The following is a 15241-nucleotide window of genomic DNA, read 5'->3' as shown; positions in this document are numbered from 1 at the left end:
CATCATGGGTATCATTGTCCCTGTGATTACGATTAGGACCGATGTGCATGCACTCTATCATCTCTCGCATCTGGCGCATCTCTTGTCGTATCTCCTGTTGCATCGTTTGCTGGATTTGCTAGAACTCTTGGAATTCGGCTCTCCAAGGAGCCTCCCTATCACGAGCAGCATCGTTAAGGGGTTCGTCACCATTGCGCTGATTGGTCATGATCAAGATAAAGCCTACTCTGATACCAACTGACGAAGTGGAAGACTAAGGTAACTAATCAAAGAGCGGCGTCTTTGATTTTGCAAGGAGAAGCATCTTTGTTGTTCACAATTACCTACCTAAATTAATAGGCAAATAATTGTGTGTTTTACCCGTAAGTGCATGAGGTCAACACAGTAGTATAGTGTGCAAATACGGAGTCATTCCCACGAGGATTGCTGAATCTTGCTTAAAATTAATTCCAAAAGTAAACTAAAACAAAGATTGGGTTGAGATGATAATGATAAAAAGATAGGGCTTTGATATCCACCACTAATTATATTAAGCTAATATATCAATATGTCAATGTTTTGATCAAGTTATGTCTATCTAATGCTTGTCAACCTAAGGGCATGGGTGTATACTCCTTAAGCTATAAATTTCCCTAAGCAACGAGTTAGGCATGGGTGTATACTCTAACTCTTTTCTTTCCTAAAGGATTTAGCATGGTATATACTAAGTTGTTTTTTAGAAAAGCATATGTTCTATGGAAATCGACAAACACATGAGGCCTAGGGCATGGGTGTATACTCCCGGTTCTCCATGTTGATTAACCCAAGAATCCAGTGTGGATATCTTTTGTTACTTATGTTAAACCCAGGACTCGGTCATTCAAATTGATTTAACTAACTAGTCCATACCACATGCATATGTTGATCAGGCACACACGTATGAGGAATTAATGCAAGCAGGTATTAATCAAGTTAAATAGCACAACAAGATCATCACAAAGGTGCCAATATTAAAATATTAACAAAACATAACTAGGGTTTCAATCAAGCCCTACTAATTAAATTAGCTACACATAGAGTTGATGTTAAACATCTTCATAAAAGAAAAGAGAAGAAAGGAAAAGAATAAACCCGAGACTTGAACTTGAAGAGCTCATATTCTTCTTCTTACAAAGCCTATCTATTCTAGAGGCTTAAGGGTCTATTTATAGGCTTTGGAAGTCCTTGACAAAGTAGTAAACCTAGGGATTTCATAGGGTTTCAAAACATATTACAATTGGGAGTTGGAAAACCCTAATATGGAAAGAATGACAATTTGGCCGCCACTTGATATGTCTCCTGCGCACGGGTGCGATCGATCGCAACCCGCGTGCGCACGATCGCAGGTCTACGATCGATCCTTTTGTCATGCGCTCGATTTCTCCTGGCCTGAATTGTGCTTTGTCTTCTAGGGTACTGCGCTCGATCGCAGGTACCCTGTGATCAATCACAGTGTCAGAGAGCTTCCAATTTTCCATCTTCTCTCTTTTGAGCCCAAATCATCTAGATTTACTTCATTTTCTTCCAAAAGCCTACAAAAGTATGAAAAACACAAAAATGAATTAAAATGACCTTATTAACCAAAACCAAAGGATTAAAACATGCAAGTTAAAGGCTGAAAATATGAATATTTTAGCACTTATCAGTCTTCGTCTTCTATCCAAAAAGATAAAAACAAGCTCGCATGCTAAAAAAAAGATAATCTCCGCATAGTATTTGAGAGATAATTCTCTGATTTGATAATAATTCAATTGATTTCTTTTACATAATAAGCTAGCCTATTTATAGAAGCGAAATCATTGGAGAAAAAGTAAACCTACTTCTAGTAAAGAAAGTAAATCTAATCTTAGTAGGAAGGTAAACATAATCTTATTAGAGAAGTAAACATAATTCTAATAGGAAAAGTAAATATACTCCTAGTAGGGAAAAGATTAAAAGTAAGCTATTTATTCTTGGGGGTGGGGACACACATGTCCTACATCAATCTGTCTAAAAGCATTTTGTAGAACATTATTACACACTTTATTAAAAATCTTGTTGAAACTTTTCATTGGCAAAGTTAATGCAAAAAAATTGCGCAAAACCATTGAATAGAAAATGTTAATCAATCAATTGAAGGAGTATGAAGACGACACGATTTAATGGAATGAAGAAAAATAAGTTAAAACAAAACATTAGTAATTGATGACCCAAATGTATCAACTAAGATATGAGAAGTGCAAACACCATTGAAATCAAACACAAATAAATTAATTGAAACAAACGAATCTACAATCAGTTACTTCATTTAAAAGCACAGAAAAGCATATATTAATGCCTTAGGAACAACTATTCTCTTATAAACATCAATGCAAAAAAATAATGACATATCAAGAAGAATAAAATTACAAAAGGACTAGATTTGTGCTGACGTGGGTAACAATTTTTGCTCTAAGGTAGTTAGGGAAATCCTTTAAGTGTTTGGCTGTACGGTGGTCAGATTTTGCATGTGTGGAGGCACGTGGGGCGCCATAATAGTCTTTGGTGAATGGATTTGGCTGGTTTTTGGTTGGATTTTCTTGTTCTCTGATTGATTTTAGATGGCTCGGCATTCAGGTTGAGGGCAAGGGAAGGGGAAGAATGTTAAGGTGATGGAGGAAGTGGATTTTGCATTATCTGTGGTAGCTCTGGTGAGGAGGTCATTGCTTCTGCGGATGGTGTAAATGTGCTTGAATAGGAGATTGAAGAGATGGTTGATGATGAGTTTGTCACAGAAATTGAAGGCAGTTTAGGCATAAAGAGTTGTAGGAATTATGCGGAGGAAGGAGAACGTAATTCTCAATTGGGATCTCTTTCTTCAGTAGATCCTAAATTAAATTTGGTCGATGTTGGGTTGACTGGAGGTAATAATCAGGTTAGAGAGGCTTCCAAGCCTAATTGGCGTGGGCTTTTTCAATTTGAAAGTTCAGGGGCTTCTCTATAGTATTTTGAGCCGAAGGTTATTGATGGAAATGTTGTTGTTGAGCCACCAATTGAGGTTATTGAGGAAGACATTTTCAAGTGGAGCTCTAGTCTAGTAAGGCAATTCCTGGATAAGCATCTTCCTTAGTATCATGTTAAGAAGGCATTGGATATTCTTTGGAAGCAATTTGGGAAGGTGGAGGTGTTTCTTTTGGATAATGGTGTGTGTATCTTCCGATTTGCTGATAAGGCTACTTGAGATGAAGTTTTATCTGCTTGATTGTGACATATTTCTAATAAACCTCTTATTCTTCAAAGGTGGGAACCAGGTATGTAGATTTTAAAGTTGTCTCTTACTTCAATTATGATTTTGATTAAATTGATGCATCTCCCTATGGAATTTTGGACTTCTACTTGTTTGAGCTATGTGGCTAATGGGGTTCGGAAACCTCTCTATGCCGATTCTATTACAAGAGACCAAACGAGACTTGGTTTTGCTAGGGTCCTTATGGAAGTTCATTCTGATTCCACTTTTTCGAAGGTAATTGTGATTAAAATGGCTGGTGATCGATTGGTTCCTGTTGGGGTGGAGTATCCGTGGATTATGTAAAAATTGTAAGTCTTTTGATCATGCAGCTTATTCTTGTTATAAGGTGGAAAAGAAAATCTGGGTGCCTAAGGGTTGTACTACACAGAACCAAGTGGTGGAGGAGAAAGTTCAGGGAGTGATTCCATCTATTTAAATTCAAAATTCTAAAGGTACTCAATGGAAGGAGATTGTGGGACCCCAGACAAGGAATCATAAGGAAGGGGATAGGGGTGTGAGTATTTCTTCAAAGGGTAATCCTAGAAAACAAATTTCAATGAACCATACTGATGTAGATACAAAGGTTTGGCCTAATTTTTTTGATTGAGTTTTAGGAAGGTGAAGTTCAGAATAGCAGAGTGGTGATCAATGCTAACAAAAAATTATTGAGGATGCTTTGTATAAGGAACATTCTAGATTGAAATTAAAGAAGCTTAAAGGGAAGGAGCAAGTGGATGAGGCGATTGATCATGAAGGTATGGGTTTTTCACCTACAGTATGAAGATTATTACGTTGAATATTAGAGGTCTTTGTGACCTTTTGAAACAAAGAGAGATTAGGAGTTTGGTTAAAAGGCTTCATATTCATTTAATTTGTATAATTGAAACTATGGTGAAAAGTGATTAGTCTGTGAAGATCCAAGGAGATATTTTTCCTCGTTGGGGATTTATTTCCAATTATGAGTGTCATCATTTGGGCAGAATTTGGGTTTGTTGGGGCCCTAATATTTTGAAAGTGCATATTGTTATTAGCAAAAGTACTAAGGAGATAAGTTGTAAAATTGTTGTTGTTAAAGAGAATTTGATTTTATTTCATTCTTTTGTGTATGAGACTAACAAAGGCATTGAGAGAATGTAATTATGGCATTCTTTGTTTTTGGGTAAAGCTGTTGTGGATTCTTCTCCTTGGTTGATTGTGGGTGACTTTAATGTAGTATTGTGTGTGAAGGAGAAGTGGGGCCAAGAGCATTTAAATTCTTATGAGATTGATTTTAAAGACTCTTTAAATAATCTAGAGGTTGTCGATTTGAATTTTTCTTGATGTTTTTTTACTTGATGTAATAAGCAAGATGGTACTTGTTTTGTGGCCAAGAAGCTGGATAGGATGCTTGTAAATACAGCTTGGATGGGGATGTATGACAATACTTAGGTTGATTTTCTTGAGGTAGGAATTTCAGATCATTCCTCTTATGTGATTACTGTGGGTATGTTAAGGAGTTTTGGTCCTCGTCCTTCTAAATTTTTTAGCTTTTAAGCTTAGAATGCATATTTTTTAATTGGGTGGAAGAGGGATGGACTTTATTTGTTGAGGGAGTTCCTATGTTCAGATTATATGTTCGATTGAAGGCTATTAAACGTATTTTGAAGGATAAGACTTTGGTTTGTTATGGGGCTATCCATCAAAAGGTTGCTCAAGCTAGGGAAATATTGGAGCAAGCTTAGAGAGAGGTTTTAATGTATAGTGGGTAGGTTGATTGTCTGAAAAAATGGAAAGAATGTCTTCATGAATTCCTTTCGATTAGTAAGGCTGATGAAGCTTATTATAAACAAAAGTCTCGAGTTAAATGGCTGAATTTTTGGAGGATCAAAATTCCTCTTATATTTTCAAGCTAATTAAAATTCGAGATTTTAGGAATTTAACCACTCATTTGTGGGATGATAATGGAGGTAAAGTAGAATAGAAGAGTCAAATCAAGCAAGTTACAGTTGATTTTTATAAGAAGCTCTTGGGTTCTGAGTATCTTGTTTTCAATGAAGATAAAGCTAACCGGGTCTTTCAATTTATTACTAAGCAAATTACTAATGTTCAATGTGCTATGCTACAAGCTAAGGTTACCGATGCAGAAATTATGGCTACTGTGTTTGCTATGAAAAATGAGAAGCCCCTAGTCCTGATGGTTTTCCTATTGAGTTCCTTAAGAAGGCTTGGTCTATTGTTGGTCATGATGTTATTGCTTTTATTAGGAATTTTTTCCAATCCGGAAAGCTTCTAAAAGCAGCAAATGCTATTATCATCATCACGTTGGTGCCAAAGAAAGTAAATCCTTTGAAAATTGGTGATTTTCGTCCTATCTCCTGTTGCAATCTTCTTTATAAATACATTACTAAAATTTTGGCGAATTGGTTGGTTTCTTGTTTGGAAGACTTAATTAGTCCTAACCAAACGGCTTTTATTCCTAACAGAAGTATTGCTAAAAATGTGTTATTAGCTCAAGAAGTTATGAAGAATTATCATAAGAGTGGTGGAAAGGCTCGTTGCACAATGAAAGTGGATCTTATGAAGGCTTATGATTCAGTCAATTGGGATTTTGCTATTCATAGTCTTTGCTGTTTTAGTATGCCTAGAAAATTTGTTTCTTAGGTTCATGAGTGTATTACTTCTCCTCGGTTTTCTGTGGCTGTAAATGGTACTTTGATTGGTTGTTTTTAGGGGAATAGAGGTTTTAGGCAATGTGGTCATTTATCTCCATATTTGTTTGTTTTGTCCATAGAAGTTCTGTCTAGTCTTTTGGCAGAATGTGTGGTTAAAAAGAAGGGATTTGGCTATCATCATTTATGCTCTAAGGTTGGTCTCACTCATCTATGTTTTGCAGATGATCTTCCCATTTTCTTAGAGGCTAGAGTGTGTTATGTTGGTGCTATTCATAAAGTTCTTAGTAAGTTTGAGTCTCTCTCTAGTCTGAAGGCAAATCCTGATAAGAGTACTTGTTTTTGTGCTGGGGTCTCTCCTTTGGTTTAGTCTCAAATTCTTTATAAGCTGAAGATGGGTGAAGGTAATCTTCCAGTTCGTTATTTAGGAGTTCCCTTGATTTCTTCTCGGGTGTGTGCAACTGATTGTGATATTCTTTTTGAGAAAATTATTGCAAGAATAAATTATTGACTATCTAGGAATTTATCCTTTGCTGAGAGGTTGCAACTTATTTCCTTTGTGCTATATAGTGTTCAAGTTTGTTGGAGTAGTATTTTCATTTTACCAAAGCGAATTATTAGAGCTATTGGACAAAAAATTAATAGATTTCTTGGGAATGATAATGATGAAGGGAATGCTAGAGCTAAAGTTTATTGGAGTGTGCTTTCTTTGCCAAAAAAAAGGGGGGAGGGGGGGGGGGGTGGTTAGGCATTAAAAAGCTTGAGGAATGGAACCAGGCTGCCATGATGAGGTATATTTGGAGTTTGTTTGTGAGAGCTAAATATCTTCGGGTTGCATGGTTAAAGGAAAATCTTCTAAAGAGTAAGAGCTTTTGGCAAGTTTTTATCCCTCATATTTGCACTTGGAACTGGAGAAAACTGTTGAAGATTAGAGATGAAGCAAAACTTTTTCTTTCTTTTGATGTTGGTAATGGGAAGAATATTTATCTTTGGTTTGATGCTTGGCACCCGGATGGGGTGTTCTATGAGAAGTATGAGCATAGAGTCATCTATGATGCTCATAGTAAACTTGAGGCCTGGTTAAACTCAATCATCCAGAATGGTTAATGGTATTGGCCTACTGCTTGTTCGGATCATCTTGTTAAAATTCAAAGTAGGTTGTGTATGGTTCTTATTGGCGATGAGGATAAGTCGAAGTGGAATGCTTAAAAAACTGGTAAGTTCTCTTGCTCAGAAACTTGGGATTCCGTTCAAGTTAAGGAAAATGTTGTGGAATGGTAGGCTTTGGGGTGCATTTGTTAAACGATTTTGATCCGATACTATTCATCTCACTTTTTCATTTTTTCAACATTTTCTTACTTTTTACATCACATCAATCACTTTTTATTACTATTCAAATAAAAAAAAATCAATACAAAACAATTTTTTTCATATTTCTATACCAAACATTCTTACTTTTTCACTTTTTCAATAAAAATCATTATTACTTTTTTTTACATCAATTAATTTTTGCTATAATATCGGACCAAAATCCTTTAACAAATACACCATTGGTTTGGTTTCCCTTTTCAATTCCTAAACAAGTTTTCATCACTTCGTTAGCAATGAGGGATGCTTTGTCCATTGGGAAGAAGTTGTTGATATGGGGGTTTCAAGGGGATGTGAAATACATTTTTTGTAGATATGTAATTGAGGATAAAGATCATTTATTTTTGGCTTGTGGTTATAGTAGTAGAATTTGGCAGCAGGTTATGAGTCTTTGTGGTGTGCTTAACCTGTCTATTCGTTGGGAAGATGTGGTTTTCTTTTGGGTTGGAGGAGTGGAGGGGCAAAACTATGAAAGCTTATTTGTGTCGGCTAGTTTTTGCTTTTACAATGTATAATATTTGGAATAATCATAATGCTTTGAGACATGATAATAATCTGTGCAGTGAAGAGAAGCTTATTCAACGTAATAGATGGGAGGTGAGGATTTGGTTTACTACAAAAGTATATTTAAAAAGACTAGAGAAAATGATATTTTTTGTAGTGCTTTGTGTTAGGGGTGAACACCAATTTCAGATGCTCAGCAGAATTAATCTACCCCTCTTTGTGAAAATTAAATAGTATCACATTAGCAAAATAATAATCAAGCAAACCCAGAAGCAAGACACCAAGATTTTCACGTGGAAAACCCTCCAATGCAAAGGTAAAAACTACGGAACCTAGTCCAGTTAAATCTTCCACTATTAACAATAATGAGTTTACAATTGTCTTCCCTAGAGAAATATCTAGAGGTTATCACTATATCAAGAATACATGCATTATTGGATTAAACATAAAATTCATAACCCTAAAGTGGATTCCAACAAGAATAAAGAAAGATCTCACCAAGTAGGTATTAGCAACAAAGTGATTGGAGAGGAATTCCAACGATCGACACCAGTCAATACGTAGCACTCGTCATCAGGAGCAACACTCTAAAATTGCCTCAAGATCGAACCACAAACGACCTTCCAATCTTTGACGGATGTGAAAAAGGCGTAATATTTTTTTCCTTCTTTTTCTTCTTCTTTCTCTCCTTGCGCCGCACTGTTTCTTTCTTCTCCTTCTTTTGTCTCTTAATCTCACCTAAACACACGTACACGTTCCTTTTATATAGCAAACAAAAGGGTAGCACCTTTTGTTTACTAGTCCGCGTGGGTTGGTCCCCACATAAAGAGGGACCACCCCAACAAATCTCCCCCTCCCGATTATGTGGGGGGCTCCACCAAGCCCGCCGCGCTTATGCAAATTTTAAGCTTGTGCATAGGCAACAGTTTTGTCATCATATCTGACCCATTGTCATCAGTATGAATTTTCTCAATCTGTAACAGCTTATCCTCCAGTGCATCACGAATCCAATGACACTTAACATCGATATATTTTGATCTTGAATGAAAAGTTGAGTTCTTACTGAGATGGATGTCACTCTGACTGTCACAGTAAAACACATACCTCTCTTGCTATAGACCCAGTTCTTGTAAGAACTTTTTCATCCGTAACAATTCTTTGGTGGCTTCAGTGATAGCAATGTACTTTGCCTCTGTGGTAGACAAAGCAACACACTTTTGCAATCTAGATTGCCATGACACTGCTCCCCGTGAATAAGTAATCAGGTACCTTGAAGGAGATTTTCTAGAATCAATATCCCCAGCCATATCTGCGTCTGTAAACCCATCAAGCACCTGTTGACCACTACCAAAGCACAAACATACTCTCGAAGTACCTTTGAGATACCTGAGAATCCATTTCACAACTGCCCAATGTTCTTTGCCAGGATTAGAAAGGAATCGACTAACAACTCCAACTGCATAAGCGATATCAGGCCTCGCACACCCCATGGCGTACATTAAGCTACCCACGGCTAATGCGTAAGGCACTTTCTTCAATTCACCTTTTTCTTTCTCACTTGTAGGACTTTGCTTTGAACTCAACTTCAAATAACCTGCAAGTGTAGAGCTCACCGGTTTTGCCTTGCTCATGTTGAACCTGTCCAAAACCTTCTCGATATAACTCTCTTGTGATAGCCACAATTTTCCTTTCTTCCTATCATGAGAGATCTTCATACCAAGGATCTGCTTTGCAGGTCCCAAGTCCTTCATAGCAAAGGACTTACTCAATTCTTTCTTCAGTATGTCAATTTTATTAGTGTCACGACAAACAATCAACATATTGCCCACATATAGCAAGAGAATAATAAATTCTGCATCAAAGAATTTCTTCACAAATACACAATGATTTGCTGTAGTTCTCTCATACCCATGATCAACCATAAAAGAATCAAACTTCTTATACCACTATCTCGGTGCCTGCTTGAGTCTGTACAAGCTCTTTTTCAATCGACACACTAAGTGTTCTTTGCCTTTAGCTATGAACCCCTCTAGTTGCTCCATATAAATTTCTTCCTCCAAGTCACCATGAAGGAAAGCAGTCTTCGTATCGAGCTGTTTGATCTCCAAATTCATTTTGGCAGCCATACTCAAAACAACTCTGATAGAAGACATCTTTACCACGGGTGAAAAAATTTCATCAAAATCAATGCCCTTCTTTTGACCGAACCCCTTTACAACTAGTCGCGCCTTGTACCTTGGCTGTGATCTGTTTGGTTCAATTTTGCATCTGAACACCCATTTATTCTTGAGTGCTCTCTTGCCCTTAGGCAGTTCCACCAAATCTTATGTGTGATTCTCATGCAAGGATTTCATCTCGTCTTGCATAGCTTCTAACCATTGATTTTTCTGGTCATGTAGCATAACTTCTTGATAACTTTCTGGCTCTCCCCCATCAGAAAGTAACACATATTCATTAACTGAATACTTTATGGAAGGCTGTCGGTCTCTAGCAGATCTCCTCAACTGAATCTCAGCGGCTAGTTCTGAAGAAGCTTGCACTAGGTGCTCTTCTGACTCAACTTTATCAACTGCAAGCTCACCATTTTCACCAACTGTATCAACATGTTCTTCTTGTACATCTCCCATGTGTTCCTCAAGCATCACACAAGGAGGAATAACTGGATCCAAATCAACATGGTATTCACTGAGAGACTCTGCCTTTTTCTGATCCAAGTTTTCAATGGTTTGATCTTCAAAGAATACGACATCTTTGCTTCGTATGATTTTCTTATTAATTGGATCCCACAATCTGTAACCAAACTCCTCGTGCCCATAACCCATGAAGATACATTGCTTGACTTTGCTATCAAGCTTTAACCTCTCATCTCTAGGAATATGCACAAATGCACTGCAACCAAACACTCTCAAGTGCTTAAAAGAAACATCTTTCCCTGTCCAAACCCTTTGAGGAATGTCATCATCCAAAGGAACTAAAGGAGAAAGATTTATCAAGTCAACTACTGTCCTCATTGCTTCACCCAAAAAATGTTTAGGCAATTTTGCATGAGAGAAGATACACCTGATTCTCTCACAGATGGTTCTGTTCATTCTCTCTGCTTTGCCATTATGCTGCAGAGTCTTGGGTACAGTTTTTTCAAGCCTGATGCCATGGCTTTTGCAATACTCTTCAAACGGTCCTCTGTATTCACCATCATTGTCTACACGGACGCATTTTAACTGCCTTCCAGTTTCTCTTTCAACCTTCATATTAAAGACTTTGAACACACCCAATACCTAATCTTTGGTTTTCAAAGCAAACACCCATACCTTTTTAAAGTGGTCATCAATAAAAGTTACATAATAAAGTGCACCACCTAGAGTTTTAATGTTCATAGTACAGACATCAGTGTGAACTAAATCAAGAATATTAAACTTTCTTGATGAAGAGAATTTTGAAATGAAACTTTTCTTTGTTTTCCAACAAGACAATGAGTACAGGGCGTTAGTGACGTATCTTTATTATTAGATAGGAGCTGTTCTTTGGCAAGAATCTGAAGTCCCTTCTTACTCATGTGACCAAGCCTCTTGTGCCATAGCTCAGTGGAGTTTTTATTTTCAACAACAATCGCATCTCCCTTGACTAGTCTTGCAACTGTCTTGTAGTGAGTGTTGGTCTTCTTTCCCCTAGCTAAGATAAGAGAACCCTTGCTCAGTTTCCACTGTTCACCTCCAAGGTAATTGTGGTAGCCTTCATTATCAAGTTTCCCAATAGAAATCAAGTTGAAGCGCATTTCAGGAACATGTCTGACATCTTTGAGAATCAATTTGCACCCAATGCTAGTTTCTAGCTGTATATCTCCCATGCCCACAACTTTACACTTTGCTTCATTTCCCATCCTAACCTAGCCAAATTGCCATTGGTGTAGGAAGAGAAGAAATCTCTGTGGAGTAATATGAAAAGATGTTGCTGTATCAACTACCCACATAGATTTATCACATGCGAGATTAGCATAAGCTTCATCAAAAGCAAATACCACATCACCATCAGATGTAACTGCTGCAGTGTCTTTTCTTCTTGACGTTCTTCGTCTTTTCCTTTCAACTGTTCCCTTTTAAACTTTCTGTAATCTCTTCTTATATGCCCAGGCTTGCCATAGTGAAAACATTTTATGTCTATTTTTGAATAAGACTTTCCTCTTGACTTGTCACAATTGTCATACCTGTGAGGTTTTCTGCTTTTACTTCTCCCTGCCTTTCTATAACAAGTGCCTCTGAATAAGAAGAAATACCTTACTCTTTTCTTCTTGCCTCTTCATTGAACATGCTGTCTTTTACCATACCCATAGTTATCACACCATTGAGAGCCGAATTACTGAGTGACACCACCAAGGTTTCCCAACTGTCTGGCAAAGAATTCAACACAAGTAATGCTTGCACAAGAAGAAAAGAGTAACATTATGGTAGACAACTCGTTCAACATTCCCTGAAAATTACTCAGATGGTCCATAACATTATGTCCATCTTTGTACTTCAAATTCACAAGCATTCTTATCACAAAGGCTTTGTTTTGAGCAGCCTTTTGTTCATAAAGACTCTCTAACTTCTGCCAAAGACCATAAGCATCAACTTCTTTAGCTACATGATGAAAGACACTTTGATCAATCCACTGCCTAATATATCCAACGGCTTTCCTATTCAATTTATTCCAATCATCGTTAGTTGCAGCAACTGGTTTGACACCTTTCAACTTAATGGGGTCAAACAATTCATTGCAATACAAAATATCTTTCATCCTAGTCTTCCAAATTGAATAATTGGAAGCTGTGAGTTTAACCATGCTATTAGATGACTATTCCATTTAATTCACACAAGAACTTCACACGAACAATGAACCAAAGGCTTTGATACCACTTTGTTAGGGGTGAAAACCAATCTTAGATGCTCTGCGGAATTAATCTACCCCTCTTTATGCAAATTAAATAGTAACACAGTAGTAAAATAATAATCAAGCAAACCCACAAGCAAGACACCAAGATTTTTACGTGGAAAACCCTCCAATGCGAAGGTAAAAACCTCGGGACCTAGTCCAGTTAAATCTTCCACTGTCAACAATAATGAGTTTACAATTATCTTCTCTAGAGAAATATCTAGAGGTTATCACCACATCAAGAATATATGCATTCTTGGATTAAACATAAAATTCATCACCCTAAAGTGGATTTCAACAAGAATAAAGAAAGATCTTACCAAATAGGTATTAGCAACAAAGCGATTGGAGAGGAATTCCAACGATCGACACTAGTCAATACGTAGCACTCGTCATCAGGAGCAACACTCTAAAATTGCATTAAGATTGAACCACAAATGACCTTCCAATCTCTAACGGATGTGAAAAAGGCGTAACCTTTTTTTCCTTCTTTTTCTTCTTCTTTCTCTCCCTGCGCTGCAATGTTTCTTTCTTCTCCTTCTTTTGTCTCTTAGTCTCACCTAAACACACTTACACGTTCCTTTTATATAGCAAACAAAAAGGTAGCACCTTTTGTTTACTAGTCCACGTGGGTTGGTCCCCACATAAAGAGGGACAACCCCAACACTTTGGGTATAGATAGGATATTGGTTTAATTTTTTATAGAGATTTTATTTACTTGTTTATAAGTTTTAAGCTTTAGCTCCTTGCTTTAGCTTTTCTTTATAAATGGTTTAGTTGTTTTGTTAATGAAAGTTACTCATTCATCAAAAAAAAAAAAAAAAAGACATATCAAAATGAATGACCTTCTCCACAAATAGAAATACATTATAAGTTGGAAACCCTTCAAGTGTAAATCTCTTTTATTTTACATATAGAAGGTGATTGTGAATTTAGGAAAATCTTCGCATCCCTAGTTTAGTTCTTTCTACATTTATTTCATTTTACTTTGGATATGGATTCAATGCCACTTTTTATTAGTCTGTTTTAAATGCGACACAATATATATTTGTTTCCATAAGAATATACAAGAGAAAATAGGAAAAGAATATACTTTTGAAAGAAAAAAAGGAGAGAAAAATACATTGTAGCTTCTTGAACTATTTCCTATTTTGACTTTATGATCATTTTGATTGTGAATTAATTTTATGTCTAAATTACCGGCGCATCATCACTCTTGCATAAAATATGCGCCTGGAATTAAAATTTAATAACTAGCACAAATAACCAATTTTATCGGCACTAGGACTAGGCTTTGGTAATTGAAAAGGAAAATAATCATTGCAAATAACCAATGCCGACAACAATTAAATAGGAAAATAATCGGCGTAAATTGCTCAAGCGTTGGAATAAAGGAGAAATATAGGTGCTTAAATATGCGCCATGAAATGTGTTACGTGGATACTTTTACATACATGCAACGGGATATATTGTTAGGTTTTGAGGGAACCTAAGCCCTTTAGATTCGTTGAAGGGAACCTAAAACATTTTCAAACAAAATGTTTTGAATAATTTTATGCTTAGCGTTATTCATAACATGATGGCCTTTAAATAGTCAAACTATTACTATATTTTATAGGGCTGAGTCATCAGCTCTTATTGGAATATAAACTAGGGTTGAGTAATCAAAACTCTTACATAGAATAAAATAAAGACAATATCAAATAAAAATAAAGACAATAAAATATCATATTGTATCATATATTTTAATATATCCTAATATTAATAATTGTTCCACATAAAAATTTCATTCTTGTAACATTCCTTTCCCCTTGAAGATGACCTTTTCCTCAAGGTCTTAAAATCTTGATCTTGAAGTCGGTTGCCAGATGTATGCAATAATAATGTAAACCAATTAACAATACTGAAAAAGCACCGTAATGAGCCAAATTGGCTCTTGAAGTTGGATTCATTAACTCTTAAACAAAAATTCTGACCCACTTTTTTTTTTTCCCTTTCCTGCTAACTTCACCTTTGCTTAGTCTTCCGTGGCAATCTTCAATTTCCGATGCTTTGAAAAAGCACTGTAATCACAATTCTTCTATTTCTTTTCCCATTTCTGATGCAATCTCATTTTTTTTTCTTCTATCGGCCCCTTCAGCACCTCTTACAATTGCCAACTCAAAAAGGAATGATCTTTAAGCGTTGATGAGAGAGCCTTGCAGTGTTTTTGTCTAGACTTTCCAACCACTTTGTAGCTGGTCGTTTTCCTTATGGATACAGTTCCACCTCAGCGGGTAGGGTGGATTGACGTGCAAGATGGTGGAGTGGTAGCGATCAAAGAAGACCCTGGCAAGTGGAAACGCTGCTAGATCTAGGGCTGAGCAGTGGTGTGTGATGTGTCTAGTAGTGTTAGCAGCACTGTAAAGATGGTGGTAGCGTTGGTGCGGTGGATTCGGGACGGCGGCAACGGCGAATCTCTTTGAGCAGCGTTGGCTTGTGGATCTGCGGTTGGGGCTGGGGAAATATGGCTTCTGGCTTGGGATGAAGGTGGTAGCTGTGCATGGTT

Source organism: Corylus avellana, chromosome 6 (genome assembly GCF_965113065.1).
Source record: "Corylus avellana chromosome 6, dhCorAvel1.hap1.2, whole genome shotgun sequence".
NCBI lineage: Eukaryota > Viridiplantae > Streptophyta > Magnoliopsida > Fagales > Betulaceae > Corylus > Corylus avellana.
Note: the sequence above shows the minus strand (reverse complement) of the source record.